Raw genomic sequence first — 25,474 nt, forward strand, 5'->3', positions numbered from 1 at the left:
GGATTTTTTCATATTGCTTGACGAAGTTCAGCATTGAGTTGTGTGGGTTCACATATCTTTTCAGGACGGCGTTGAACCCCTCACTATGCTGTGTAGACTGGAGGAAGGGGAAGAACCTGTGTTTGAAGTAGCACGACACCCAAGTTGACCTGTATTCGTACAACTTCTCAAAGTGCGTGTGTGGCATAGCCTCATACTTCATCATTAACCCAGCCCAATTCTGCTCAAACTCGTCTATAGTGAAGCTGAAGTCAAAACACTTGTTGAAATCATCAGAGAGTCCTGGATTTCAGCACAACAGCCAACCAACCTTTTCCTGAGCCTTTTTCATCATGTGCCATCAACAACAGCGGTGCACGGTGGTTGGAAAGATGCTCTGTATTGACTGCCTCATCGCACCATCCTGATCGGTGATGAAGTTGTCAGGAGGATTGCCATCCATAGCCTCTGGAATGCTCCAAAGACCCAATCAAAGCTCGATGCCAACTCCTGCCTCACAAACGCGCAACCCAACATGAAAGATTGGCCATGTCGGTTTATTCCTATGAAGGGCGTGAACGGCATATTGTACAAGTTGGTCATGTAGGTGGTGTCAAACGATATGAAATCGTGGTACGCCTCCGCATAAGCTTTTCGAGCTAAGCCGTCCACCCAAAATATGTTGACAACTCTGTCCTCTTCATCATATTTCACCTTATAGAAGAAGTCTGGATCAGTGCGCAATTGTCTCAATCAGATCACCCTCCTTTGTGTCATCTCTACGGAAACTTGTACAAAGATTTGTTATTGCCTTTGGTCCGAACGGCACCATCATCTCAGATCCATAGAACTCTGCCATTACATGCATCATTCGTCCTGCATAATACAAAAACAAATAGTATATCCTTTTTTTAGTTGCACAAATGGCACATCCAGCTGCACAGTAATAGGACACGTGTTGGCACAGAAGATAATCATAGGAAATGGACACCTAAGTGCACCTTTTTAAAAACACTTTGCAGTTTTTGCATACAGGACATTGTGTAGTTGCATAGTAAAGACAATCTAGGTGCACAAGAAGCACCAAAAGTGATATACAAAAAGCATGGGAAGTTGGACACCAGTTGCACAGTTAAGCCATTTCAGTTGCACAGTAGTACCATAACAGTTGCACACTGGACTGCCTAGAGGGAAACTTAATTCTTCAAGGGATATAGAAAAACACCACACCTGTAGTCAAGTTGCAGTTATACAAGATGCGCAGAAACTCCTTTTCATCAGGTGAGATGCCTTGGTGGGATCTCAAGTATTTGGACAATGACGGTTTGTTCACAAGCGGATGATTGTGGTCACGAACAAAGTGCGTCACCTCCCATCGCCCATCTATCAGCTTCACCAACATTTTTGCCTTGCATTCAGTCTGCTTTATTGTCTCGCGTTTGCGCTTCTTATTCTTCTTCTTACTAGTACCAGCCTCCTCTTCAGCAAATATTGGAGGTTCTTCTTCCATCTCCTCATCACTATTAACAGATTTTGGATCTGGAATAGGGTCCAGGACAGGAGGAGCCTCAGCTCCTCCATCATCAGCTTTGGGCTTCTTGAACTTGTTGCAGCAAAACTGTTGTTTTATCAATTCATTGGTGCGGGCTGTCCATCTAGAGGTGTTCATCTTGATAGAGAAACCCATCTGTAGTGCATAGCTGTTGTAGTGATCCTTAGCAATTTGAAGGCTGTCAAACCTCATGCCAACATAGGGTTCCATAGGTTGAGAACCAGCCTCATCCTCTCCTTCTTCTACTTGCACAACTCTATTAACAGCCCTAGCTTCTAGCTCAGTCCTGGTTGGACCAGGAGCATTTGCCTCGGTTCCTGTCTCATCAAGAGTATGGCTTTCTGACTACAAAGACACCACTACAGGGGCACCATGGGCTAATGACTGGCCTGCCACATTGTCATGGCCCATACGGTTACCATCACGACTTGCCTGCGTGTAGTAAACAGATCGACCATTTTCTGTCCAATTTCCTTGTTGTATGCTAGGTTGCTGCTGATCCATATCACGAGGAAGCTCATTGAGATCTGGAGGCAACTCATTGAGATCAAGCATTGTTTTCCTTGTTCTTGGATGCTGCCACACACTCCCTGCACATATATAAAAAGAAGAAATTGATGTCATCAGTTGGTAACAACAGAAAAAGAGTGTTTCAAACAACCTAAAAACTTAATAAATAGGCAGTTGCACACCATTTTGTGATAATCTTAGTTCCAAAAACAACATGACTGTAGCATAATCTTTTATTATAACAGTTATGAAATTTTTTGTTTGCACAGATTTGTTATGTTAGTTGCACAGTTTGCAGTAAATAACTGGCAAAAGCATGACTTCTTTTTGCTACAGAGTTTTTCTGACTTTCCCCCTTTTTTTTTGTTGTAATGATCTGTAGGTTTCCGTTTCGCAAGGAGCTCTTTTCAGATTTTTCTGCACATAATTGGATGCTACATTTGAGAAGGAAAATCCAGGTGAAAGAAGAAAGAAGAATTGGAGGACAGATTATAGTTATATGTTTTTCATCGTCGTTTATGTTTCTAGTTCTAGTATATTTGAACATATTAATATGGTTTGCAATAGGTGTGGGACCAGAATATATGCGTGGGACAAGATTATATGTGTGAATATGTTAATATGGTTTGTGGCTTCATTAGCCATGGACAAAAGTTCTTGTGCTTTTCCTGTTGCACTACAGATTTCTGGTTTTCGCTAGAATAGACGTCTCAATTGCCAGGATGCATCTTTGCACTTGGCCAGCATACATATCCAGTTGGACATTCAATGTTTTTAGTTGGCTAGAATAGATGTCTCAGCTGGCCAGGTTGCATTTATTTCAGTTTTTGGCCAACATGCATGTTCAGTTGGATAGTTAATGCATTCAGTTGGCTAGAATAGATGTCTCAGTTGGCCAGGATACATTTTCTTAGTTTTTTGCCAACATGCATGTTTAGTTGGCCAGAAAACATGTTTTTTATTTGCACATATACTACAGTTTTTCCAAAGTGTTCACTCACAAACATGTATTGCGAAATATACATGTTTACTTGGCCAGGATACATGTTTAGTTGGCCAGGATACATGTTTTTTAGTTGGCCAGATAACACGTGGGGTACAATGCATGTTTTAGTTTTGGCTAGCATGCATGCCGAGTTGCCAGAATATAGGTTCAGTTGGCTGGGATGCATGTTCAGTTGCACATTTATGAATTTTTCATTGCACATATCTATTGGGCAGTCAATTTTTTGTTTATTTTGCAAACAATAACTACAAGTTGGTAGAATGCATGTTTAGTTTTTGGCTACAATGCTTTGTTGAGTTGGCTTTAATCATGTTTTAATTGGCCAGAGAACTTGTTTTTAGTTGGCTTGTTTAACACATCCAGGTGGTAGAAACTTGTCTAGCATGCATCAAGTAGTTTTTGGCATGTTTAACACATCCAACAGTAACATCAAGTAGGCTGGTGTGATGTGCCAGATTCACCTCTTTTTTGAAGCAGATTCTCCATGGATCCATGGAGAAGGGGGTTTACATATGCCTATGCAGTAGAAGAAAGGGGGAAGTGAAGAGGTGCAGAGGGGGCTTACCTGCTTGATCTTACTGGCTGGTATGGCTCTGACCACCCTGCCCTTTAGATCTTGAAGCAGCTCCTTCTACTTTGGGGCTCCCATGGTGGCTGTGTACGAGGAGGAAGAAGGGTCGGGGGCGATTTCTGTTGGATCTGCTTCTGGCGTGGAGAAGAAGAAAAAGGCAGCGTGGGAGGAGCTGAGGCGTGGGGGCGAGCGGGGGCATGGGGGCGAGCTGGGGACAGCTGGCTACGTGGGTGCTCGATCGGTTTGTTTGGTGGCCGGTCGATCGGTCTATTTGATGAGCCCCTTCCTTTTCTGTTTCGTGGGGACAGGGGGTTTCCTTTTTCAGCCAGCCGCTCGGTTGCACTAGTGGGCATCCGGCCGCCCACTAGACATGCCCGAGATAATATGTGATAGTACTGCACATGTTAGGTGTGCCCTGTGTAGATAGTAGCCCATGAGACTCTGGTTGTCGTCGAGAACGGTGGCGAACAGAGGATCGTATTCCCAGGCAATAACCAGACCGCCTCTATGTGCAGGTGGTAGAAGCTCCGGTGGCTAGCCGAACTAATGAGTTTTCCCAATTAAAACGGCAACTGGATGCGGCAGACGCCGACATCGAGCTTGTTAACAAGAGGCTTGACGAGGCACAGGGTAAGTGTTATCATCCGGTGAATGCCACATAGTAAGAGCAGCATAATGCTAGTATCCTTAATATGTTGTGACTGCAGATGGAGCTGGCATCGTGGAAGCCTTGCGGGCGGAACTTGCCCGAGCCAAGGAACAAACGAGGAATAGTAATGCGGCTGTTTTGAAGGCAGCCGAAGAGTTGAAAGCCGAGAAGGCCGCACATTGCGGGAGCCAGGAGAAGATGGCCAAGATGGCCGTAGAGTTAAAATACACTATCGACCGTTGCCGGGTCCTTGAGAAAGAAAATCGAGCAAAGGCAACGGACCTTGAGAAAGCCGCGGCGGCAGACAAAGACACCCGTTCTGCTATGAGAGCGAAGAAGGAGGAGCTACGGGAAGCCGGGGATATTGCGGCTGGGAAACCCTTCATGTTACGGAGGAAGTTCGGAGATCCACAGTATGCCCCTCTGGATCGTCTATGGAGCTCGGCAGATGCGTATATGGATTTGGCGGCGAGCACTGCTGATGCGGCCAAGTACTTCCAAGGTCAGACAACTCGTGAAGTGGACAAGCTGTTCTGGACGCAATTCCACGTTCCAGAGCATCCGCTTTCATTGACTGACAAGCTAGCCGAATGGGCCGAACTGAATAGGTTGTCCAGACTCACCATGAGGTCTGTTATGGATCAGCTATGGCTGGAAGGGCCTAAGTCGAACAACTATTTCAGCTTAGTGCAGCAGTTCCTTGATGCGGTGTCACGCATTAATGCGATGAAGAGGTCGGCGTGCATAGAAGGCTTGCGGATGGCCCTTGCCCGTGTTAAAGCATACTGGGCGGAGATGGACGCTACCACTATTGCGGCGCAGGGTTCGGCCATAGGCCGTGTGGCTGCCGAACACTATTTTGAGGAAGTTCTCGAGGGTGCTCGTTTGATAGAGGCCCAGTGCTCGAAAAATATTATGTTTGAGTGATATGTATTCTCATTGTAAACATAATGCTTTTATGAAGTTTTTATAAGGCTATGTTTATACTTTTGCCTGAAAGTAGTATGATGCCTCCTGTGCGGCCGTTTATGTATACATGTGTATAACCTGAAAGATTGCAGCCGTCGGCTTCAACCCCCACGCATATAATGCGGAGGTGCTCGCAAAAAACGCGTGTTCACACTTAACCCACGTCTTGGTCCTGATAAGGAGGTGATAGCGCAGCGAGCGAGGCAACCAGACTATAATGCTTTAACACTTTCACTTAGCCATAGGAGTTTGACAGTGGGGCTACTAGATAGCCCCTGGTGGCTCCGCACTCTCCTGATCGCGGGGTGCGTATATGCCTGGCTGGAAAACGGCCCTTCGTTAAGGCGGAGGAATTCTAACATTCCGATAGGTCATCGAGTGGTTGACGAGTCTCACGCTATATCATGACAGTCAGTTTTCGGCTTTCTCTACCGAGGCGCTCGTCCGGATGAACCAGGGCACAATCGCAGTAGTTCTCCTGGTGCTACCTTAGCCGGTAAAGTGGAACGTAAGGCACCAAAACACAGGAGCCAGGCAAACCCAACATTTGACCAAAGACAATGATTCGGAGCTGATGCATATAAGGCCGAACTCGCGACGCCGAACACTCCCTAAGGTATTCGGTCTTTATGGTAAAAACCGGGCCGAAATAGTGCCGCTTGTAAGAAGCCCCTTGTGTCCAGGTACGTGCATTATTCTGACGTGGCCAGATGCCAAGACATCAGCATCCTTCTCAATTGTGCTGAGAATTCGGTGGACATGTATCAACAAGAGACAGTAAAAAAGGTTTACGCAGGGTCTTAATCTAAAAAGAATCCTTGGAGCGGGTCCCTACTGCACGTCTGCGCCTGTGTCTCCGTTGTGCCGTATCCTGGACGGGTGTAGCATGATGATTATCTGTAAAAGAGAGGAGCTTAGGTAAAAAAGCTGTCGTGCAAAAAGATAGTTTTTAAATAAACCATGTATAATTCAAGGTGAGTAAGAATTGCCACTTGTCTACGCACGCTGAGCCCCTTGTATTTGTAATAGGGTTGTGATCATTTATCCGGTATAAATTGCATATAGCTGCACCGGACTCGTCTAACTATGTCCGGGGTCGTGACGACCTGCTAAATGTTTTAGTTGGTGAGGCCGTTTTTAGTGTGCGGCTGTCAAGGCAGCCGCACGCTCTTCGGCGCATAGAAATCGCTTAATATTTCCGTTCACTGTAATGATGCCACGTGGACCGGGCATCTTGAGTGTGAGGGAAGCGTAGTGTGGTATTGCATTAAAGCGAGCGAAAGCTTCGCGTCCGAGTTGTGCTTGATAGCCACTTTGGAATGGAGCGATGTGGAAGGTTAGATGTTCGCTACGGAAGTTATCGGGGAAGCCGAATATAACTTTTAGTAGCAGGAGCCCGTGCAACGAGCCCCTGGGCCTAGCATTACTCCTTTAAAGGTAATATTGCTATGGTGAATTTTTGTTGGGTCTATCCCCATTTCGCGGATTGTATCCTGGTATATCAGATTTAGACTGCTGCCACCGTCCATCAGGACTCGTGCGAAGCGGTATCCGTCAATTATTGGGTCTAATACCAGGGCAGCCCATCCTGCACGCCGGATACTTGCTGAGTAATCACGATGGTCGAAAGTGATCGGTTGAGACGACCAGTGGCAGGACTCCGCGGTGACAGGCCTTCGGGCATATTTTTCTGGGAGTGCCATTTTGTTTCTTCCATTGATCACGTGCAACACGTTTACTGTTTTGACTTCTGGTGGAAATTTCTTTTGTTCCCCAGCGTCTCCCTTGAGAGGCTCATCCTCATCTTCGCTTGGTGTATCCTCCCCCTTGTGTACGGTGTTGAGCTTGCCGGACTACTTGAAGACCCAACATTCTCTGTGGGTATGATTGGCTGGTTTGCCAGGGGTGCTATGGACCTGATATATTTGGTCCAGAATTTTATTCAGGCTGGACAGTTCGTCTCTGGCGCCTTTAGAGGGCGGCTTCTGACCTGGCCGAGAGCTTTTGAATCCGGCGTTTACTGCCGTGTTCTTCGTGCTGTCTCCTTTGTTTCGGCGTTTGTTATTGCTGTTGCGCCGTGATTTCCCGTTTCCATCTTTAACTTCGGATGTACTGGGGTCGCTGGTTCTGCATCTGGCTAGCCAGCTGTCCTCACCCGCGCAAAAGCGGGTCATGAGGCTTGTTAATGCTGCCATTGTTCTCGGCTTTTCTTGGCCGAGGTGTCGGGCAAGCCATTCCTCACGGACACTGTGCTTAAAAGCTGCCAAGGCTTCGGCGTCTGGATAGTCGACAATTTGGTTCTTTTTAGTAAGAAACCTGTTCCAAAGCTTTCGGGCTGACTCTCCGGGCTGTTGAGTTATATGACTCAAATCATCCGCGTCCGGAGGTCGGACATAAGTCCCTTGAAAGTTTGCCCGAAAAGTGTCTTCGAGCTCTGCCCAGCTTCCAATGGAGTTTTTGAGGAGGCCTTTGAGCCAGTGACGGGCTGGCCCTTTGAGTTTGAGTGGTAAGTACTTGATGGCGTGGAGATCATCTCCTCGAGCCATATGGATGTAGAGGATATAGTCCTCGATCCAGACCCCAGGGTCTGGTGTTCCATCATATGCCTCTATGTTTACAGGTTTGAATCCCTCTAGAAATTCATGATCCAGCACCTCATCGGTGAAACATAGGGGGTGTGCGGCGCCCCTGTATCTGGGTGTACCGCGTTGTTCGGATGTTATATCGTATGCTGGGGCGTGCTTGCGTGGTCCATAGATTGATCTGGCTGCGTTGTTCTTTTGGTGCAAGCCCCCGCGTGAATCGCGTATTGTCTTGTGAGTGGCATTGTTTGCCGCTCTATGTTGGCCGTGAGGTCGTCTATCTGGCCAGGTGGCTTTTTTGATTTTTGGTTGTGAGGGGTCTGAGGCCTCCTCATCGAATTCAGGTAGCAACTTCCGCTTTGGGTAGCTCTTGGTGGGCCGATTGTCGCCGTACTTCGCTGCCGTGTTGAGTACTTTACTCCATCTGATTTGGAGTGTGTCCTGCGCAGCCTTGAGCCTTTGCTTCTTCTTTTTTAGGCTCCTTGTGGTGGCAACAAGCCTTTGACGGGCATTCTGCTACTCCGGGTGCCTGTCCGGTTTTGTGTCGTCCGGACTATTATCTTTGACAGAATTGGTTTGTTCGGTTTGATTCTCTGTATTGCCATGGTCCAGCAGTGATTCGCCCTGCTCCAACGCTGGGTCTGTGTGATCGTTTTCTGGCGAGGCGGGATTTGGGGCGGCGCTTGCGCCGCCGCTTTGACTGCTTCTCGAGGGAACAAGCCTTCGGTGCATCCTTCCGTTCCTCGTCATCGTCTTCTTTTGGTGTGTCCACCATGTATACGTCATATGATGAAGTGGACTTCCAGCGCCCTGTGGGCGGTGGTTCATCTTCGCCTCCCGCATTGTTGTCCATATCGTCGATGTCTGCAGAGTCGAAGTCGAGCATGTCGGTCGAATCATCGACAGTGGCTACAAAGTGGGTGGTGGGTGGGCGTCGAATTTCTTTGTCGTCCATATCCCAATCCTATTGGCCATAATCCGGCCAGGGCTCTCCTGACAAAGAGAGAGACCTTAGTGAATTCAGAACATCGCCGAAGGGCGAGTGCTGAAAGATATCTGCGGCGGTGAATTCCATGATCGGTGCCCACTCGGATTCGATTGGCAGGGGCGCGGATGGTTCGGGGTCCGGAAGAGAATCTGGCACCTTGGAGTCATGGGCTGTGCGGAGGATTATGCTGGTGTTTGGCTCGATCGCCGTCGAGACTGTAGCCCATGAGGTGGTGTCTAGCCACCCGTCCTCGATTGGCGCAGTTGGCTCCGAGCTAAGGGTCGGAGCTGATGCGGGCGCGGCCTCTGGGGTACCGTCCGATGGCGGAGCTAGGTCATACCCATCGCGACAGTGCGGCGCGCCCGGCTGTGGCTCGAATCCGTCGAAGATCAAGTCCCCACGGATGTTGGCCGTGTAATTCAAACTTCCAAATCTGACCTGATGGCCAGGGGCGTAGCTTTCAATCCGTTCCAGATGGCCAAGCGAATTAGCCCGCAGTGCAAAGCCGCCGAATACGAAGATCTGTCCAGGGAGAAAAGTCTCACCCTGGACCGCATCGCTATCGATGATAGTAGGAGCCATCAAGCCTAACGGCGACGACATAGAGGAACTCTCAATGAAAGCACCAATGTCAGTGTCAAAACCGGCGGATCTCGGGTAGGGGGCCCCGAACTGTGCGTCTAGGCCGGATGGTAACACGAGGCAAGGGACACGAAGTTTGACCCAGGTTTGGGCCCTCTTGATGGAGGTAAAACCCTACGTCCTGCTTGATTAATATTGAAGATATGGGTATTACAAGAGTAGATCTACCACGAGATCAGAGAGGCTAAACCCTAGAAGCTAGCCTATGGTATGATTGTATGTTGTGATTGTTGTCCTACGGACTAAAACCCTTCGGTTTATATAGACACCGGAGAGGGTTAGGGTTACACAAGGTCGGTTACAAAAGAGGAGATATCCATATACGTATTGCCTAGCTTGTCTTCCACGCCAAGTAGAGTCCCATCCGGACACGAGGCGAAGTCTTCAATCTTGTATCTTCATAGTCTAACAGTCCGGCCAATCGGTGTAGTCCGGCTGTCCGGAGACCCCCTAATCCAGGACTCCCACAACGGTATCACATCATTAGGAGAATGATGTGATGGACAAGACCCATCCGTTAGCTTAGCATGTTGATCGTTTAGTTTTATTGCTATTGCTTTCTTCATGTCAAATACATATTCCTTCGACTATGAGATATGCAACTCCCGGATACCGGAGGAATACCTTGTGTGCTATCAAACGTCACAACGTAACTGGGTGATTATAAAGATGCTCTACAGGTATCTCCGAAGGTGTTTGTTGGGCTGGCATAGATTGAGATTAGGATTTGTCACTCCGAATATCAGAGAGGTATCTCTGGGCCCTCTCGGTAATACACATCATGATAAGCCTTGCAAGCAATGTGACTAATGAGTTAGTTACGGGATGATGTATTACGTAACGAGTAAAGAGACTTGCCGGTAATGTCGTGGTATTCTCACAGGTGGGGGGTGCAAGACGACAGATGCCACAAGGTGGCTTGAGTATGAGGGCAAGACCGCTGCCAGAATATCCAAGGATGGGTATGCGAGTAGCACGCGCTAGTTTACCCAGGTTCGGGGATCTCCGGAGAGATAATACCCCTACTCATGCATGTTTGTATGTATGTGGTATATCTGCAGTACAGAGTGCTCCTGGAGCTGTATCTGAGATCAGTGCCACGGGCATCTTATCTCGTATATATACGGGTGGCCGGATGAGCATGCAAGCTCTAGTGGCCGAATGAGTTTGTGGCTGGGCATGAGCATGTGTGCATGCGTGAGCCCTCCTCCCTGGATCGATGGCTAGCTTATATAGGCTTGGGGTAGCTTAGGAAGTAAGCTATGTAGGCATGATAGCTAGCTACCTAGAGGCATGGTGGGATTGTCATGCTTGTCCCCTGGGTCACTTCATAAATAGTGCCCAAGGGCAAGTGGCACTGTACATGATGGCTGGGGTGATGCGTGCACAGTGCCGTGTATGGCCGTCTCGTCGGGGTCTCATCGGGCTGCAGTTGATTTCGTGCAGCTGGCTGGTTGGCACAGTTGGCAGCTGGCTGCCGGACGGGTGGAGCAGTCGGACGAGGAGCCGGCAAGAGCGATTGGGCTGCAGTTGACTTCGGGTAGCCGGCTGGTTGGCGCAGTCGGACGGGGAGCCGACAGGAGTGGCCGGGTAGTCAGACTGAGGGGCTTTGCTAGCCCCGATGTCTTGAATTATTGTCTCGCCATCTTTGGGGTACCCGTGGTCAATTACCCCGACAGTAGCCCCCGAGCCTCCGGGCAACTTGGCAAAGTTGGGCGGAGGTTTTTTAGCGGGTGAGGGAGTCCTGGACTAAGGGGTCCTCGGGCGTTCGGCCTGCTAGCCATGGGGTCGGACTAATGGGCTGTGAAGACACGAAGACCGAAGACTGCACTTGTGTTCGGATAGGACTCACCTTGGCGTGGAAGGCAAGCTTGGCAATCAAATATGTAGATTCCTTTCTTTGTAACCGACCTCATCTAACCCTAGATCCTCCTGGTGTTTATATAAACCAGAGTACTTAGTCCAGAGAGGGAGAGATTCATTATCATAGACATACAAGCTAGACCTCTAGGGTTTAGCCATTACGATCTCGTGGTAGATCAACTCTTTTAATACTCATATTCATCAAGATCAATCAAGCAGGACATAGGCTATTACCTCCATAGAGAGGGCCCGAACCTGGGTGAACATCGTGTCACATGTCTCCTGTTACCATCGACCTTAGATGCACAGTTCGGGACCCCCTACCCGAGGTCCGCCGGTTTTGACACTGACATTGGTGCTTTCATTGAGAGTTCCACTGTGCTGTCCTCAAAAAGTTTGATGCCCCCTCCAATCGTCAACAATGACACTGTCCAAGGAGAAACCTTCCTCCCTGGACAAATTTTTGTGTTCGGCGGCTTCGCACTGTGGGCCAACTCATTTGGCCATCTAGAGCAGATCGATAGCTACACCCTGGCCATCAGGTCAGATTTGGGAGCTTGAACTACGTCACGGACATCTGCGGAGATTTGATCTTCGCTAGATTCGAGGCCGCGGCGATCGCTCCTGGTCACCTCGATGAACATGACCTAAATCTGTCATCGGACCACATTCAGGAGATAGCTCCTGTAACTGCTCTGGCCTTAGATCCGGAGCATACGGCGTCATCTAAGGACTGGAGGTTCAGCCCCACCATGGAGGCCATAGATTCCCCGGCGTTGGAGCCGCACATGGACTTAAACTCACACAATATTTGTGTCACCGGAAACCCGGACTCGTCTTTGGGTGTAAGTTCCGAACCATGTGAGTCCATGGATGCCGAACTTGATAGTTTATCAATCTTCGAGTTCAGCGCCGCAGACATCTTCCAGCACTCACCCTTGGGTGATGTGCTAAGCTCATTAAAGAACCTGTCCTTGGCAGGGGACTCACAGCCGAACTATGTTCAGTTCGAACTAGGGGCTGACGATGGAGAATCTTGCTTCCCACCCGCCACCCACTTCATAGCCACAGTCTAGTATTTAACCGACACACTTGATTGCGACTACGAAGAAATCGACAGTATTGACGATGATGCTGATGAGGAGCAAAATCAAAGTCCTCCATTCACTGAACGTTGGACGACCACCTCTTCGTACGATGTGTACATGGTGGACACATCCAAAACAACCAACGACGATGACAAAGAAAATTCAGTTGAGAATAAACCTCCTGAGACACAGCAAAAACACCAGTGTCCTCGGCACCGCTCTAAGTCACGTCGTTCAAAGGACAGCAATACCGGCACCGGAGAAGACAATACTCCGGACGATGCCAAAAACAATGAAGACCTTGCTGAGGTAACATCCGAACAGGAGGAGCAAGAAAACAGGCAAGCCATCCCCGACGAACAGGCCAGGCCCAATGACTCAGAGGACGGTAGTTATCATCCGCTCTCTAAGGACGAGGAAAGCCTTAGCAACAAAGATTTCATCGTGCCTGAGGAACCTCTCAAGCAGGAGCGCTTCAAGCGCCAGCTAATAGCCACCGCAAGGAGCCTGAAAAAGAAGCAGCAGCAGCTTCAAGCTGACCAAGATCTGCTCGTCGATAGGTGGACTGACGTTCTGGCAGCCGAAGAATACGACCTTAGAAGCCCAGCCAAGAGTTACCCAAAGCGAAGGTTGCTACCTCAGTTCGATGAAGAGGCGCTGGAGCCCATATTCCCCTCACGTAATGCGGCCGACCGAACACTACGTGGTCGGGATAGTGCGGCGGACTGACCACCTCATGGTCGGGATAGAGCGGCAACTCAAGCCGAACAGCGGCCCGCCCCGCCCCCACAAAAAAACAGAGACAAAATAGTTCGGGGTCATACACACGACCTCCGGCAGACCCTGGATAATAGAGCAGGATATACCCGATCGATTTACGGATCGCGAGGACGTTCCTCGACACGTGATGATGGCTACCTATTCAGACGCGACAAACCTAGTCACACCCGAGTCGACAACCGCAGACGGACTCCATCGGAGCTACGTCGTGACGTGGCCCAATACAGAGGTGCCGCACACCCTCTTTGCTTCACCGATGAAGTAATGGATCACTAATTCCCCGAAGGGTTCAAACCCGTTAACATTGAATCATACGACGGAACAACCGATCCCGTGGTATGGATCGAGGATTTTATTCTCCATATCCACATGGCCCACGGAGATGACCTCCACGCTATCAAATGCCTCCCACTAAAGCTCAAAGGGCCAGCTCGGCATTGGTTAAACAGCCTGCCTGAAAACTCTATCGGCAGCTGGGAGGACTTGGAAGAAGCCTTCCTCGACAACTTCCAAGGTACATATGTCCGGCCACCAGATGCCGATGACTTAAGCCACATAGTCCAACAACCTGGAGAGTCAGCCAGGAAACTTTGGACTAGGTTCCTAACCAAAAAGAACCAGATCGTCGACTGTCCGGATGCCGAAGCTCTAGCGGCCTTTAAACATAGCATCCACGACGAATGGCTCGCCCGCCACCTTGGCCAAGAAAATCCAAAATCTATGACAGCCCTCACGGCACTTAGGACCCGCTTTTGTGTGGGTGAGGATAGCTGGCTGGCTCGTAGTATAAATATGGACAGCGACGCAGGCCCTTCCGAGGCCAAAAACAGCAACGACAAGATCCGACACAGCAGACACAAATGCCGAAGCAATGGCGATAACACCGACGACACTACTGTCAACGCTGGATTCAGTGGCTCCAAGTCCGGTCAGCGGAAAAGGCTGTATAAAAGAAACAATAAGGGACCGTCCAGCATGGACTGCATACTCGACTGACCGTGCCAAATCCATGGAACCCCATACAAACCAGCTAACCATACCAACAGAGATTGCTGGGTTTTTAAGCAAGCTGTCAAGTTAAATGCCGATAACAAGGAAAAGGAATCGCAGAGCAAGAACGATGACGAGGAGCCCCTGCAGCCAAACACAGGGGGACAGAAGAAGTTTCCCCGTTAGGTCAAAACGGTGAACATGATATATGCTACACACATCCCCAAGAGGGAGCGCAAACGCGCACTCAGGGACGTCTATGTGTAGAGCCAGTCGCCCCAAAATTCAATCCATGGTCATCGTGCCCGATCACTTTTGATCATCGGGATCATCCGACCAGTATCCGGCATGGCGGATCAGCCGCACTAGTCCTAGACGCAATCATTGATGGATTCCACCTGACACGAGTCCTCATGGACGGCGGCAGCAGCCTCAATCTGCTCTATCAGGATACAATGCGCAAAATGGGCATTAACCCATCACAGATCAAGCCCACAAGGACTACCTTTAAAGGAGTCATACCATGCATAGAGGCCCGCTGTACGGGCTCAATCACACTAGAGGTTGTCTTTGGTTCTCCAGACAACTTTCGAAGCGAGGAGTTAATCTTCGACATCGTCCCCTTTCGCAGCGGCTATCACACACTGCTTGGACGAACCACATTTGCTCGATTCAATGTGGTACCTCACTACGCTTATCTCAAGATCAAGATGCTCGAACCATGTGGCGTCATAATAGTCAATGGAAATATGGAACGCTCCCTCCTTATCGAGGAGCATACCACGTCCTTAGCAGCAGAAGTACAGCGCGGCCTTTTGCAGCAGAACCTTAATTCGGCGGCCGAGCCCCCGGACACCATTAAGAGAGTGTGGACTATTCTGCAACAAGACAGCCTGGCTCGTCAAGAGCTTAACTAGCAATTTGTCCTCCGTCCCAGTCCCAATCAAAATACGGCATTCGTACCGCGCGTACATAACTACGCACTCAAAATTCCATGGGAATCAATGGAGGCATAGCTAGCCCGTGATCCAAGGTGCGACTCGACTGACCCTGGATTCGCACACCTTCACTTTTTCTTTTTCATTTCGGGTTTTTCTCTTCTCGAGGATTTTTCTAGTAACCTGATCATCGGACCGATCACGGGACAGATACACCAAGGAGGCATGGAGCTTTGACGTACAAGGGAATCCCCAGGTGGTCTCTGCTAACGATTGCTATACCTGTTTTACATACCCGCACGTAGCTCGCTCTTGGTCATGGCATGTTAAATAGCCTTACTTGCTTATCGCATTGCTTGCACAAGTACACCTCGGCGTATTAATCAAATTACAATAAAAAATATTTGGCAGCGTGAGCTTATTCCTTGATTTTTTTCGTTACCTATGTATTTATTACTCATCGCACCCGTACACTCTGGTACGTATTACTTCGCCAGGGGCTTCATCGCACCCCACAATACAGCAACAAAGTCTGAACGCTTTTTACAATACAGTTCAGCAACCCGAACTTATAGCATTATATGCATCGGCTCCGAATCATGTCTTTGGTCAATAGTTGGGTTGCCCGGCTCCTGTGCTTACTACCTTACGTTCCGCTATATCGGCTAGGGTAGTAAAAGGAGAACTACTGCGATTATGTCCCAGTTCTTCCGGACGAGCACCTCAGTATAGAAAGCCGAAAACTGACTGTCATGATGCAGCGAGAGTTGGTCAGCTGTTCGAGAGGTTTCAAATCCTTAGAGATTTTTTCCACTTTATGTGAGGAGTCGGTTTTTATCCGATCAGGTGCATAACTCCCCTAGTTCGGCCTTCCAACTACTAGGGGATTCGCAAAATTCTCATTGTCAAACTCCTATGGCTAAGTGAGGGTGATAAAGGCCGTATAGTCTGATTGCCTTGTTCGTTGCGCTAAACACCTCCTTTAAGGAACAGAATGTGGAGTAAAGAGTGTTTAGATTTATCCCGAACACCCCCGTACTATCTATGTGGGGGTAGAAGCCGGCGACTGGCCAACCCTCAGATTTCATAAACGGCCGCGCAGGAGGTAAAATTTTAAAAGTCGCAAGCATTATATTACATAACGACATTGTTTCATATTACAGGACATGATAATATGAATATTTTCATAGGAATATAACATCCTTCGCACATTGCTCCGCCACAAGGCGGGATCCCTCCAGGACACTATCAAAATATAGCTCGGGTCGGCGGTGCTCCTTGCCCTCAGGCGGCCCCTCGGTCATCAGCTTCTTAGCATCCATCTTCGCCGAGTGCATCTTGACGCAGGCAAAAGCCATCCATGCACCTTCAATGCAGACCGACCGCTTCACGATTTCAAACCGTGGGCGGGCACTCACAAGCTGCTTCACAAGTCCGAAGTAGCTACTGAGCATGGGCTCAGCAGGCCATAGCCGGACTATTAGGTCCTTCATGGCTAGCTCAGCCGCCTTGTGCAGCTCAACCAGCTATTTCAGCTGGTCGCTGAAGGGCACCGAATGTTCTGGTCCAAGGTATTGAGACCAGAATAGCTTCTCCATAGAACTCCCTTCTTCGGCTCGATACCACTCGGCAGCATCTAATACGCTGTGCGGCAAATTCGTAAACACCCCTGGAGAGCTCCAAATTCGGGTAAGTAAAAGGAACGTTTCCTTCGCAGACTTGCTTTGCATAATGAAAGCCTTACCCGCCGCGATCTTCTTGGCCGCCTGGATTTCTTGGAGGGCGCTCTGGGCTTCGGCCGGGCATCTTGTGTGTTCTGGCGGGCCTTCGCAAGTTCGGACCCTTGCATCTTAACATCACACTCCAAGGACTCGTACTTCTTGACGGTGTCCTGGAGCTCTTGCTGGACCTCGCTGACCCGGGCCTCGTGCTTCTCGCACACGACGCGTTCCTCAACCGTTTTGTTCTCGGCCTCGGCCAACACCTTCTTGAGGGACGCCACCTCGGTCGTGGCCCCTAATAAGGTTCATGACACTTCAGTCAGCACGAACCATTCATCCTTCCCAAATATACACGCAGGTTACTGCATACCTTGGCTGTCCTCCAGCTGCTTCTTCATGAGGCCGAGCTCTTCCTCAACCCACTCCATGTTCTGCTTCAATCCGGAGACCTCCACAGTGTGAGCGGCAGTAGCCAGTAGCGATGCCTGCTTATTCACATAGACATCTTATGTTAGACTCCTACGAAAATTATTTTGATCCTCTGTTCGGTTTTTTCTTTCCGAACACTGAACAGAGCATTAGGGGCTACTGTCTACACTGTGATATTCTTTCTACAATTACATTACTTACCTCAAAGCCTGTTAGAAGGCTAGCACAGGCTTCAGTCAGTCCGCTTTCGGTGGACCGAACCTTCTCGATCATCGTGCCCATAAGGATACGGTGTTCATCCACAATGGAAGCGCCTCGCAGCGCTTCCAGCAGATTATCCGGTGCGTCTGATTGGACAGAGGTCACCGGCGGAACAGGCACACCTCCTCCTTTTGGGGAAGGCTGCTCGCCTGACTCCGGAGCCGTGTAGGTCTCCGGAACGGTATCCGGCTGGGGGCCGAATTGAACTTGGCCCTCATCACCAGTCCCCATGGGGGCTTTTTCCCCCATGTGTCCGGCGGCCGAGGAGTCATCTTTTAGCGCCACCCTGACGACCTCCGGAACCTCTCCCTGACCTGGGAAGGCCCTTTAGGACACCACATCGTCATCACCCTTGGCCGGGGAAGAGTGAGCGGGCGGCGGTGACACGCTGGACATCTCCTTTGAATTGAGTGAACCTCTTGTTGAGGATCGCGGGGAGCTGTCACGGGCCGGACTACAATGGCATAATTTAAACATATTAATATTACAAAGCGGAAAGGCCAGGCATTTAGACGTGCATAAGGTTTTTGGTACTTACGAGGCGGCCCGAGGCTTGGTCCGGGGCAGTCGCTCCGGACTGCTATCGACATCCCACGCGGAGTTGTCCGCGAGGGAGCCCTTCCCCCTCTTGGGCACCTTCACCTCCAGATTTGTGGAGGCCTCCCTTTTTCTTCCTTCCCCTCTCAGGAGGGGAGTCGCTTTCTTCCTCCTCCTCGTCGTCATCTTCGGCGGCCGAAGAGTGAGTCTCGTCTTTAGACGTCATGTCCGAAGCACTTTTTTGGCGAGGGCCACTCCTGGCCCCCTTGGCCATTTTCTTGGCCTTCTTTTCCGGCACATCATAAGGCGCCGGAAACAACATCTTTGTTAGAAGTGGGGATTCTTGGTCTTTGGGTAGCGGAGGCAGACAGTTAATCCGCCCCGCTATGTCGATCCAGGCCTGAAAAATTGATAGGAATGCTTAGACTCCTTCCTCAAAATATGCCAGTAAAGGCTATACCTTGAAAACACGAAAGAACTTACCGGATTCGCCTGGCGCTTTAAGCTAAGCCCGCGATCCTCGGTCGTGAGCGGTGGTGTCTCGCCGGCCTTGAAGAGCACTTTCCAGATGTCTTCGTGTGTCGTGCCGAAGAGCTCTAGTAGCGTTTGGTGCTTGGCCGGATCGAACTCCGACAAATAGCAAGTCCGGCATTGGCACGGAAGGATTCGGCGAATGAGCATAACCTGGATCACGTTGACAAGTTTGATTCTCTTGGTTACCATGTTCTGGACGCACGTTTGGAGCCCAGTCAGCTCGTTCGAGGACCCCCAGGTTAGGCCCTTCTCTTACCGGGAGGTGAGCCGCATCGGAACTCCGGATCGGAACTCGGGGGCCGCAGCACCGCTGGTGTCGCGCGGCTCGGTGATGTAGAACCACCCCGGCTGCCACCCCTTCACCATTTCCATAAAGGAGCCTTCGGGCCAGGTGACATTGGGCATCTTGCCCACCATGGCGCGTCCGCACTCTACTTGTTGTCCGCTCACCACCTTCGGCTTCACATTGAAAGTCTTCAGCCATAGGCCGAAGTGGGGTGGGATGCGGAGAAAGGCCTCGCACATGATAATAAATGCCGAGATGTTGAGGATAGAGTTGGGGGCTAGATCATGGATGTCCAGCCCGTAGTAAAACATCAGTCCGCGGACAAACGAGTGGAGAGGGAATCCCAGCCCATGGACGAAATGCGTGAGAAACACAACCCTCTCACGGGGCTCCGGGGTAGGTGTTGTGGAATTGTCACGACAGATGTCCTAGTGTGAGGACTTAGTCGTGAGGCCAACGCATCTATGTGGTAGCTTGAGAGAGGTTGAGCGGAATCGAGAGACGTGCAACAGATCAACACACAAGACAGGGATTTAGACAGTTTCGGGCCCCGGGAAACATCATCCGGTAACAACCCTACATACTGTTTGAGGCTAGGTCTCATTATCATCACGAGGGAGTCACCGTAAACCGTCTCTCCTCTTTGTGTCTAGCCCTAAGATTGTTTCCCTCTCCCTCCTCCCTCTTTGGGGAGCCCTGCCCCTCCTTATATATGTTGAAGGGGCGGGTTACATGTAGAGTCCAACTCGAACTTAAGACTTAACTATTATGACTTCTCTTCATGGGCTTCTTAACGTCTGCCGGTTTAATATTGTCTGCCGGTTTAACATTGTCTGCCAGGTTATGATTGACTTAACACCTGTCGGTGCTACCATCTGTCTTAACTCGGCCGGTTTAACACTCGCCGATTTACCGTCTTTCTTAGCCATCTGTCTTGACTTTCTGTCTTAACTCTCCGCCGGTTTACCAAGGCCCGGCCGGGTCATACCACGGGGTATATCCCCGACATTAGCCCCCAGTTTAATTTGGATTTATCCATGTTAAACTGATCCTGAGCATCCTTAAGTCCTTGTCACTTCCCTCTTCTATAAAATCCGAGTCAATGGACCAGCTTCATAATCAATTTGCTGACATTGGTTTGTCACGGAGAAATATTGTGAAGAATAACTCCTTTGACTTCAGCTCCCAATGCTTAATAAAAATATTGGCCTTTGAAATACTCATTTGATCTTCAGCCGGTTTAAGAATGTAGAACTTGCCGGTTTAAGACTTGAGCTTGTCGGTTTATCATTACCGGTTTACAAATATTGATGGCATAGGGTCATAATTGTAGTTAACATCAAGCTTGAAAATATACCTCTTATATGCCTATCACTTGTAGCCCCCAAGTCTTAAGAAGGTAGCATTGCAACAGCTTAAGACTTGCTTCAATATGAATGTCACAAGCTTGAAGAAATCCAGGTTGTTCATCTCAATCACCCGTCACAAGCTTGCAGCAACCTGGGACTTGAAATTGCCTTATGCTCAAAAAAACTTCAACTAGTGTAGCCCCCAAGGGCCTGGTTATTATGCAATAATGAGCAGGGACTTTGTAAATATGATCATGTAAACTTGAGCAGCAATATGTAGCCCCCAAGGGCCGGCTTAATAAGATAATATTGAGCTGGGACTTGATATATTATTCAATGAAAATAACATCATGTGATGTAACCCCCATCATGGGGCTTGAATCCACGTCCACAAGGTTAAGAGCCTTGTGCTTTACCAACTGAGCAGTGGACCCTTCAATATAATGGATTAAAAGCTTTGTACCTTGAATTGTTGACAGGAGCAATTGGTAGCCCCCAAGGGCCGGCTCATTACGATGTGATGAGTCGGGTCTTCAATAAGGTGAGCAAACAATGACTTTGCATTAGCCCCCAAGTGTCATGGTGTATGCTTGCAGCGACATGAGACTTGTGTATTTGATGCAGTCCCAACTTGAATAATGTAGCCCCCAAGTGCCGGGTCGTAAGCCTGCAACGACTCGGGACTATTCCTTCAATTGTAGAATAAATCATATCCATTGATAATATGATAGCCATTGCGCTAAAGCGACTTTGAAAACCTTAATCATAATACTGGTTATTGATAACCATAATTAAAATCCAGCCGTGTTGGCTATTAAAGATTTTGAATAATATAACCTGGTTTACAAACCGATTCCTGCCATATAAACCGGTATATCCATGCACATATGATACATGCTATGATGACGTAATGATGATATATGATGATGTATATGTATGATCAAGAGGGTTTAAGCTATGGTTCGGATACGACCAGAGCCCCCATGTAGTCATAATTGTGGCATTGGGCCGATCAAGAGGTGTAGCTATGGTTCGAATACGACCAAGCCCCCAAGTGATTTCCCTGGTGCCCTTATGCCTATCAAGAGGTGTAACTATGGTTCGAACCCATAGCCCCCAAGTGACTTCCTTGGTGGCCTTATGCCTATCAAGAGGTGTAGCTATGGTTCGGATACGACCAAGCCCCTAAATGATTTCCCTGGTGCCCTTATGCTTATCAAGAGGGTATAAGCTATGGTTCAGATACGACCAGAGCCCCCAAGTGATTTCCCTGGTGGCCTTAAGCCTAACAAGAGGTGTGACTATGGTTCGAACATAGCCCCCAAGTGATATTGTGAGCTGTGCTCAAGGGATACCCATGTTTGAGCTATGCTGTGCAACAGACTCTCTTGGGCCCCTTATGATATATTGGCTTGATAGCCGGATTACGTAAATAACCAGAGCTTTGCTCTTATGATAATATTGGCTTGATAGCCGGATCAAGAGGTGTAGCTATGGTTCGAATACGACCAAGCCCCCAAATGATACTGTGAGCTGTGCTCAAGGGGTGCCTATGTTTGAGCTGTGCGGTGCAGCAGGCTCTCTTTGGTCCCTTTAATTTTTCCCGAAAACTCGAACTTGCGAGAGATTTACTCTTTGTTGAACCGGAAATTGTTAAACTGGATACTGAGAGCTTCAAAGCTTTGTGGTAGACAGTTTTTCCTTGAGACGGATTTTAAACCGGAGTCCTTCTTTTTAAGCCGGAAATTTTTCTGACGGCCTTTAAATTTGCACCAATATGGCGGTGTAGGGTTCTGCATTAGATAACTTTGCAAGCCGGAGTAGCTGCTCTTTTAAAGAAAGCAATATATAATATAAAAATATACTGGTTGGATTTCACCTGATACGCCAGGCTAGTAGTTATCCACCATGGAGTTGATGTCCACCATGGTGAAGCGGAAATCAATCATGGGTGAATCCGCCGTAGGAGCAGACAGATGAGTCAGCTGCGATATTATAGGCCGGTGCGGACGGGCTAGTTGTCCTCCGCGTTGTAAATCGGTTCGGACGCGTGAACCGACCATCCGTTCATCAGGTAATGTGACACGGAGGAAAAAACACCGTTTTGTAGAACGTTGCCAGTGCATGCTTTATACCCGCAGCATAACAATAATCTTACCTAGTTTGTTCATACAACAGATGATTTGTATGTGGCATCCGTAAATAACCTTTTAGTACTGTTGCCGAATCCCGTTTGATCCTTATATGCATCCGAAGGAATTTGTACTGATCACCTCGAGGACCTTGCCAAATGCTGCCACAGTTCTCATCCTTGATATCTTGCTGAGCTTTTGAGAAATATTACAGCTGTGTTTGATTGGTCAACCATAACCACAGTCTACAACCGTGCGTGTAACTCGCCAGTAGTCACCAGATTGTTTTTTTTCCTTTTTTTCGTACTCTACTTTTCCTCCAATGGGGCAACCAACGCAACCATAAGATGCATCTGGAGAGAGCCAGGCACAGTGAACTAGTAATCAGGCACCGCTAATGGATTCGGGGTGGAAATAACCCGGAACATAACAGAAGTGCAGCCCTGCAGCGGAGGCACGTGGTGACTTGACGCCAGGAGCAATGGCTTGAAGGTGCATGGTGCATCAAGACTACGGAGGAGAACCGGCAATTCGAGGTGGCTCGGGGCGAGTTGAGGTGAAAGCGGTAGCCGACCAGCGAGCGGGGCGGCACACACGCAGTCGGAGGTGGAGCGGCGACTTGTTGTGTTGGCGGTTTTGCGGCGATGTAGTCGGGCAACGACACTTTGGTACGTGATTTGACAAGCTGGCCGGCTCAGTGGCGGTGATTCATGGCTTAAATAAGGGGCGCGTCGCTCCGAGGCCATAGGGAGGTGCCAGGAGGCTCTGGCGAGTTAGAGGCGACGGCGCAGCCGGGTCGAGGCCGCGGCGGGTTACCGTAGGCCACTGAGGCGAGTGATGGTTGCAGCTCAAGGCGGGTCTGTCCTTCAACCAAATCGAGGCGGGCTTGACGAAGCAAGTGACGGCCACGGCTCAAGGCGGGCTTGATGAGGCGACGGCGGAGGCGGCTCAACCGCCATGGAAACAGGGCGGGATCGACCGCTGACAGAACTCGAGCGGCGGCGGCTCACCGCGCGCCTGCAACAGCGGGTTGGAAACAGGAGGCCATGGTCGGTTCAGCGTAAGTGGTGAGGTAGAGGCCTAAATCGCAACAGGCGGCGGCTCGGAGTACAATTGACCCGGCAAGACATCTTCAGAAGGCGGCTCAGGCAACGGCGGTTTGTGCACTGCGGGTGACTTGTCAACAAAGCAGAGTCCGGGTCCGAGCGATGCAGCAGCTTGAAACGACTCGGAGGTGGCTCGACGAAGTGAGCCATGGCACAGAGGCGGGGGCCGGTTTGACTCGGTTCAGCAGGCAACCTAGGCACAACCGCAGCCGGCGGCTTGCGGTGGTCATATCTTGATCCAGATGACAAGTCTCGAGCTAATGGCCGGTGGGCGCTCGACGACCAGAGCAGGCGCGGGTATAGCCCGGTGAAGCAGGTGCGGGCGTTGGAGGACGATGACTCCGTGGAGAGGGAGCAAAGCTGCGGTGACGACTTGGGGATGGAAACGGAGACCGAGTCCCCGGCTTGCCGGCGCTGAGCACTCCGCAACTTTTGCCTTGTAGCTTTGGAAACTAGAAATTGATCCGTTCTTGCAGCGAGGCGATTTAATCAGGGCGACCTGCGAGCCGGCGGCGGGCGGACAGGTACGTCGGTAGCCCGCGGCAGAGATGAGACCGTGGGAACGGTGGTTTAGACAATAGCGAGCGAGTTGTGATTTTGGCGCTCGGGGGGAAAAGAGCCCAGTCTTCCTCCGAGCCGTGCTTGTACTGATAAATCAATGAGGCAGAGATGGCGGTGGTTTAAAGCTGAACGAGAAGCAAGGCCGGCGGGTTAGAAGCGTTCCGGTTGAAGCAATGCAGCGGAGGCGAGCTATTGAAGTATCCCAGTGAGTGAGTCGCACCGAAGAAAACGAGGCCGTCCGATGATGGTTCATGGGCGCGACCATGGCCGGTTCAGCGCGACACGTAGAGCTAGAGGAGGATGGCGCTTTAGAGCATCTCCAACAGCCGCGCTACACGTCGCGTGCAAAAAATCTGTTTACCGTGCGCCCTGCGGCTGATTTTGCGCGCCCGCCTGCGCTGGCTCCAGCAGCCATGCTATAATGCAGCGCGCACGCGCCACTCCAGCAGAGTGCAAAAATACAGCGCGCGCGACTCGCCGGACATTTTGCATATATGATATTTTGGACAAAAATGAACATGTGAAATTTGACACAAACAAGTTGATGAATAAAAGTTCATGCCCACAAGTTCAAAATCATGCCCACAAGTTCATCCAACCAAGTTCAAATGCAAACTAAAGTTCAAGACATGAAAGACACATCAATCTTCATCTTCCTCGTCTTCGTCTTCGTCCTCATCTTCCGAAGACGACTCTTCCGCCTCCGAAGATGAATCTTCCTCCCTCTCCTCATCACGCACTGCATCACGCACCGCATCATGTGAAGCTCCGACGGTGTTGGCAAGATCTTCAACGGCATCTTCATGGGAATGTGTGTGAGAAGGCACATCGAAAGACATTGCACCCATGGCGGCCGGAGGTGCACCCATGCCTCCCATGAGAGAAGCAAAACTCATGCCTCCCATGGCGGCCATAGCGTCGGAGGGTGCTCCAAAGCCACCAATGCCTCCCATGGCGGCCGGAGGTGCACCCATGCCTCCCATGGCGGCCGGAGGTGCACCCATGCCTTCCATGGTGGCCGGATGTGCACCCATGCCTCCCATGGCGTCGAAGCGACCCATGCCTCCCATGGCGCCGAGGCCACCGCCACCCATGGCGCCGAGGCCACCGCCACCCATGGCGCCGAAGCCACCGCCACCCATTGCACGAACCAAGGCTCTTTTTTGGATCAAGACTTCTTGTTGGGCAAGATTGACATACTCTTTTTGCGCCGCATTGAGGTTAGATGTGCCGTCCTCCGCCTTATTATTCTTCGCGGATGTTTTGCCCTTCTTCGTCCGCACCGCATTGGGGACCTTCTTCGACGGTGCGGCGGCGGCACGGGACGGCGCCGGCGCGACGCCACCCGGCGCCGTGGTCATCCGCGGCGGCAAGAAGAGGCTGCGCGCGAGGCCGACGCTCGGCGGAGCTCCGGCGGTGGCGACGTCAGCGCTTCCCGCTTTAGGGTTTCC

The sequence above is a fragment of the Triticum dicoccoides genome, chromosome 2A (assembly GCF_002162155.2).
Source record: "Triticum dicoccoides isolate Atlit2015 ecotype Zavitan chromosome 2A, WEW_v2.0, whole genome shotgun sequence".
NCBI classification, from domain to species: domain Eukaryota; kingdom Viridiplantae; phylum Streptophyta; class Magnoliopsida; order Poales; family Poaceae; genus Triticum; species Triticum dicoccoides.